This window comes from Tupaia chinensis, unplaced genomic scaffold (genome assembly GCF_000334495.1).
Source record: "Tupaia chinensis unplaced genomic scaffold, TupChi_1.0 Scaffold138910_1, whole genome shotgun sequence".
Classification (NCBI taxonomy): domain Eukaryota; kingdom Metazoa; phylum Chordata; class Mammalia; order Scandentia; family Tupaiidae; genus Tupaia; species Tupaia belangeri.
Window position 1 is genome coordinate 2,130,371 of NW_006198801.1, and position 6,880 is coordinate 2,137,250.

The following is a 6,880-nucleotide window of genomic DNA, read 5'->3' on the forward strand; positions in this document are numbered from 1 at the left end:
ACTGTTTTTTTGTTTCAGCTCGTCTAATAAGTGTATAATGTTTCTCATTGTGGCTTCAGCTTGTCTTTTTCTAATGGCTAATGATGTTGAACATCCTTTCATGTGCTTACCTGCTGTCTCTCTATCCTCTTTGGGGAAATCTCTCTTCATGTCTTCTGCCCATTTTCGTATTTGATTGTTTTCTACTGTTGTAAGAGTTCTTTGTCTAATCTATAAACTGGTTGTTTGTCAGATATGTGATTTACAAACATTTTCTCCCAGCCTGTAGGTTTTCCATTTATTCTCCTACTATGAACTTCTATTGAGCAAATGTTCATTTTGATGAAATCATTTCATTAATTTTTCCTTTTGTGGATCATGCTTTTGGTGGCAGATCTAGAACCCTGTGCCTTGTCTTAGATTCTGAAGATTTTCTCCTTTTTTCTTCAAAAGTTTTATCAGTACAACACAATACAATTATATTTAATTTTACATTTAGATCCATGTTCCATTGTGAGTTAAATTCTGAGCTAAGTGTTAGGATTAGATCAAAGTTTATTTTTTGGTTTGGTTTGGTTTGGTTTTTGGCATGTGGATGCTCAATGGTTCTAGTACCATTTGTTGAAAATGCTGTCTTTCCTTTATAGAATTGCTTGTGCTTCTTTGTCAAGAATTACCACAATCACCTCACGCATGCTTGAAAATAGAGAGGGACCAATCAGTGGTGCAGAGGGAAACTGCATTGCTCGGTGAGACTGACCCTTATGGAGGGTTCTGGGTTTGTGTCCAGAGACCTCTCTGAGTATTCTGGGCACACATGTGCCCATGTTGCAGGGCTGGCCGGGAATGAATCACGGTGCTGGGACTCTTTTGGGAGTTCTTTCTCTTGCAGAAGAAATAAATACAAAAGGGAAGGAGCAAAAAAAGAAGAGCGAGTGTTGGGAGGCTCTGGAGAAGCTAGAACCCGAGCGTCACCGATGGGCCTGTAACATTGCACAGCCGTACGGAAAACGGGTCTGCAGTTTCTCCAAAGCTGAAACAGGCTCCCCATGTGACCCAGCACTTTGTCTCCCACATGGCTCCCAGAATAATGGAATGCCGGGACCGAGCAGATGTTCGTGTGCCCAGGTTTGTAGTAGCAGTATTGACAGTAGCCAGAGGTGGAAACAATCCATCAGGAGAGGAATGGGGAAGCCGAACATGGCGTACACACAATGGGATATTACTCGGCTGTCAAAGGACCAGTTTTTGTTTTGGTTAAGAGATTTTTTTTTTTTTTTTTAATTTTGCTGTAGGTGCGTGTGATCACCAGAGAGACAGAAAGTGAGAAATCAGCCCTGGGTGTGTGGTGTGTGTGTGTGTGTGTGTGAGTGTGTGTGTGGAGCACGCCTCAATCCCCTTTTTCTTTTCTTTTTAAGGAATCATTTTATTTTGGGACCAGCAGGTGGCTGAGTGGTTAGAGGCCCTGGACTTCCACATGGTCGACCACAGTTTGAGTCTCGGACGTGGTGGCTTGCTTTCTCACTTTCTTCTCTCTCTCTCACTTTCTCTCTCGCAATGTCCCTCTCTGGCCAAAGTAAATAAAGCTAAATAAAAATTTTTTAAAAGAATTATTTTTAATTTTAACTTTATTTACTTGTTATTTATTTATTTGTAATTTGACCAGAGAGGGACAGAGTAAGAGAGAGAAAGTGAGAAAGCAAGCTGCCAGGTCCAGCACTAGAACTGCGGTCAGCCATGTGAGAGTCCAGCGCCCTTAACCACCATGACGACACACGTCAGCCCCCTTTACCTCAGTCCCTTCTACTCCATTCTTCTCAGGATTTGGGGCATGCATGTACACACGCCTCACATAAGTTTTTTAAGCAGCCGAGTCTGAGACTCGAACCACAAGTCAACTACATGAGGGTCCAGCAAAATAACCATTATACCATCCACTGGTTCCCAGGAATGGTGTTTTTTTTTTTTTTTTTCTTTGAGAGGTTTTTGGGGTTTTTTTTGCTATAGGGCACGTGCGCTCGCCAGACAGACAGAGACATAGAGACAGAAAGCGAGAAATCACCCCCCAGGGGGGATGGTCACGCTGCAATCCCTTCTCCTCCATTCTCCTCTCAGGATCTTGGGCATGCACGCACACGCACGCAGTGTGAGTTCTAAACCACCGGGCCCAGGACGTGAACCGCAGTTGACTACGTGGGAGTCCAGCAACATAGCCATTATGCTAACTGCTGGTTCCCGCCCCAGAATGGTGTTTTGATAGATGTTGTAATGTGGGTGGACCTTGACAACATTATGCTTGGTGAAATAGGCCAGACACAGAAGGAGAAATATTGTAGGAGGCACTTAGAATAGGCAAATTAAAGAGACAGAAAATATAACAGAGGTTATGGTATGGGGCTGTTGTTTAATGGGTGCAGAGTTGTTTTGTTCTGTTTTGTTTTGTTTTTGCTTAATTTTATTTGTTAATATTGTAATTTGCTATAGGGCACGTGTGCTCACCAGAAAAAGAGAGAGAGAGAAAGTAAGAAAGCAAGCTGCCAGGTCTGAGACTTGAACCATGGTCAGCTATGTAGGAGTCCAGCACCTTAACTACCATGTCACCTGCTGGCCTTGGTACAGATAAAAAGATTTGGATATGGACAGTGGCGATGATCATGCAACATTGTGAATGTATTTAATTAATGTCACTGCATTGTATACTTACACATGGTTTAAATAATACACGTCACGTATTTCTTACCAGGGTAAAATATAGCTCATATGTATCTTACCTCATTTTAAAAAATTAGCCAGAGGAAGACCAGCAGGTGGTGTGGTGGTTGAGGTACTTGACTCTCACATGGCCAACCGTAGGTCGAGTGCTGGACCTGGTGGCTTGAAAGTCAGCCTGGGAGTGTGAATATGAGTGCCCCAAGTCCCGGGAGAATGGAGGAGAAGGGATTGTGGTGTGGCCATCCCCCTGGGAAGTGATTTCTTACTTTCCTCTCTCTCTCTTTCTCTCTGGCTCTTTCTCCAGAGACTGTTCACACCCTATGGCAAAAATGGTATTAAAAAAAAAATTTTGCCAGAGAGGGGGGTGCACCCTTCAGAGAAAGAGGGAAGGTGAGAAAGCACCTCTGTTGGTTGTGGCCATGCGACAATCTCTTTTTTTTCTCCCTTCTTTTGGGATTTTGGGCACGCACGCACATATGCCTGGCATGTTTCTCAGGCCACCGAGTCTGGTGTTCGAACTGTGTGGTAAGCCACAGGCTGGTCCTAAAACAAATCATGTTAAAAACAGGGAGGCCAGGGACCAGCAGTTGGTGTAATGGCTATGTCACTGGACTCCCGTGTAGTCAACCACAGTTTGAGTCCCAGACCTGGCGGCTTAAACTCAAGCCGGGCGTGTGTGCGTGTGTGCCCAAGATCCTGAGAGGAGAATGGAGGAGAAGGGATTGCAGCATGGCCATCTCCCCTGGGGGGGGTGATTTCTCACTTTCTGTCTCTCTGTCTTTCTCTGTCTTTCTGGCAAGTGCATGCGCCCTATACCAAAAACCTCTCCAAAAAAAAAAAAAAAAAAAAGAGAAAAACAGGGAGACCAGCAGGTGGCGTGGTGGTTGAGGCACTGGACGCCCACACAACATACTTGTGGTTCGAGTCCTGGACCTGGCAGTTTTTTCTTACTTTTTCCCTCTCTCTCTGTCTGTCTCTGATGAGTGCATGTGCCCTATAGCAAATTAAATAATAATAATAAAATTTAAAATAAATAAGTCTTCTTGTAAAGATGTCTTTATTTTATTTTTATTTATTATCATTATTCTTCAGTTTTGACTAGAGAGAGAAAGGGAGCGTGAGAAAGCAAGCCGCCAGGTTCGGGACTCAAACCATGGTCAGCCATGTGGGAATCCAGTTCCTCAACCACAGCGCCACCTGCCGGTCCCAATAAATCATTTTTTTTTTTTTTTTTTTTTTTTTTTTTGAGAGAGGCTTTTTGCCCTAGGGCATGTGTGCTTTTGATGGGGTAGGAGTGGAGACAGGAGAAGTGAGAAATCAACCCCCAGTGGGGATGACCACACCAGCAATCCCTTCTCTTCCATTCTCCTCTCGGGATCTCTATTCTACTCTCTGGGGTTCTATGTCCTAGGAGCAGGTCCGCGTTCTGTCCCCTCTATGCCATGTGCTGGCCCCAGATAATTCTTAAAAAGAAACATAAACAGTTAGGTATGTTTGTGTGGGTCTGTTTCTGGGTTCTTTGTCCTGTTCTTCTGACCGATGTATTGATTACATGCCATCTTGATTACTGTAGCCATACAGCAGGCCGTGATCCTGGGTAGAGTGATTGCTTTAGTTTCTTATTGTTTTGTTTTGTGTCTTTCTAGATTGAGCTATTCTAGGGCCCGGAACCTGGCATTTGGGAAACTCCTCTTGGGCTTCCTTGTGGGCAAGAAGGTGCTGTGATTTGCCCAGTTTGGAAGTCATCCTTGACATTTCCGTCATCTTTAATGATGAGCATTGGACTCATTGACAAGTGTTGCTTTTTCTTGATAGACATAACTCATGTCTGTCCCCTTCTCTTAAGCTCCTGCTGTCCCGCTGCCACCTTGCCACTCCTTCCTACTCCTCCCCGCACCCACTCAAGTCTCTTTGATCCCATCCTCGGCAGGGCAGCCGAAGTTGTGTCTTCCAGACACAGGCGTGTCCTCAGAACCCTGCTCGGCTCCCCTTGCTCTCCCGTGGCCTGCCTCCACCACACTGCCCTCTCTTCAGGTCCGGTACCTGCCCATCCCTCCAGCTGCTGGGATTGCACACCTCGTTTGTGTGGTGCCAGGGAGCAGGCTGACCTTCTGCCCCAACACAGGCAGCACATGGCAGACATGGCTGGTTTCTGTTGACAGAATCCATGGATATGGGAAGACTGTTGCGTGTAGCTGGAGCAGGTAATTGGGGAGGAGAGTGTGGGGAAATAAGGACAGAGAGGCAGGAGTGGCCTGGGGGTGCTGGTGAGGAGTTGGCCTTCGCTGTGTGGGCCAGAGTAGGTTTTCAGCCGGAGAGGGACACAGATTAGGTTTACAAAGGTCTCCCTGACCCAGCAGAAAAACAGGCAAAGGCCCTGAATAGACACTTAGCGAAGAGGACATTCTGATGGTTTTTGTGAATGTGAAAGGATGCTTATCCTACAAAGTAAAAAAAACGCAAATGCAAGCTAGGCTGAGAGGGGCCAGACTTCAGCTATCTGGCATCTGGCAGAGAGCAGAGAGGGGTTGGCAGCACTGTGTGCTCCGAGGCCGTGGGGAAACAGGCCTGGTCCCGCCTAGGGGCTGTGAACGGGGGCAGCCCTCACACCAGGCCACTTGGCAGTGGTGAGCTGTGCTCAGCAGTTCCACTTCGAGGCATTTACCCACAGACATGCTTGCACACCTGTAAAATGACATTTGCACATGGTCAGCATCCCTGCATCATTTGTAAGAGCAGAAGGCTGGAAACCACCTACCTGGCCCCAGAAGGACTGGCTCAGGGCATCATGGCCCCTCTACACTAACTGCTAAAGCAGCAAGGCAGCACTTTGCCAAGACCAGGGCCAGAAAAGGTTGCTATACAAATGTCCATCCACGTATATGTACACATACGCGTATTCCTGTAAGAAAGGCGAAAAAGATTTTTGCCTTAGAGCATGTGTGCTCATGGGGGGGGGGGGGGGGGGGGGGAAGAAAAAAAAAAAGCCACTAGGTCCAGGACTTGAATCGGAGGGATGGCCACATCACCACAATCCCTTCTTCATCCTCCTTCCAGGGTCTTGGGCATGCATGCACACACGCCCAGCGTGATTTTCAGCCACTGGGTCTAGGACTCGAACTGAGTCGGCCATGTGGGAGTCCAGCGATGTAACTGCTACTCCATCTGCTAGTCTCCAATGCACACATTTTTTTTCTTTAAAATCGTAATTCCAGGTTGTAGGTTACACACCAAAAAATGCATAAAATATAAAGGTATAGCATAACCAATTACTGAAGGAAGACCTATGAAGCCACCATCCAGGTGAAAAAACAGCTGGAATCAGCATCCCCTGATACCCAGAGAGCTCTGGCACCTCCTTCCCCCAGAGGCAGCTGTGCTCCTGAATTGCAAGGTCCTCACTCCTGGCTTTTATTTTTTGGAGAGGTTTTTGCTATAGGGCACGTGCGCTCGCCAGAAAGACAGAGAGAGACAGAGAGACAGAAAGCAAGAAATCACCCCCCAGGGGGGATGGCCACGCCCCAATCCCTTCTCCTCCATTCTCCTCTTGGGATCTTGGGCACGCACACACACATGCCCGGCGTGGGTTTAAGCCACCGGGTCCGGTATGCGAACCACGGTCGACTACATGGGAGTTCAGTGACATAGCCATTACACTAACTGCTGGTTCCCACTCCTTGCTTTTCTAGTTGGTTTTGCTACCTTTTATGCATCCCTAACAGCCTCATTTCATTTGCTTGATTTTGAATGTTATCTGAACAGAGTCCTGGGATGTATTTTTATTTATTTATTTTTTTGTATGTCTGTTTAGCATCACTTTTTTCCTTAAGTTTGTTTTGTTTTGTTTTGTGTTTTTTTTTTAATTCTTGAAAAAGAATGAAACACTCTACAGGGTCTCTTGTCGCAATATCCCCCCAGCCTTGTCAGCCAGCCAGGATCACCGGCATGCACACACATGCCTGGCATATAGGTTGACCCAGGAAGCACATCTTCCACATGGCTTCTGGCGTGGCAGAGCAGCTGGGCCAGTGCGGTTTCTGTGGTCATCCCCGGGTAGCTGTGGGTCGTTCATTCTCCCTGGAGCGCACTCGCGCACTGAGCCAGTAGGTCACGTTCACTCTCATCCCTGTCTGCTGTGGGCGAGCATTTGTCTTGCTTCTGGTCCCTAGCCGATCCGACTGTGCTGCGG

General features: G+C 46.8%; 1 protein-coding gene across 1 annotated transcript in view; it reads left to right on the forward strand.

The window, feature by feature from the left end:
- Nucleotides 1–942: 942 nt before the first annotated feature.
- Nucleotides 943–6,880, forward strand: part of PAK4 (p21 (RAC1) activated kinase 4) — a 31,542-nt gene continuing 25,604 nt past the window's right edge. Inside the window, exon 1 of the mRNA XM_006161741.3 lies at nucleotides 943–1,107. The gene's annotated coding sequence lies outside the window, so the exon portion shown is untranslated. The remainder of the gene's footprint in view (nucleotides 1,108–6,880) is intronic.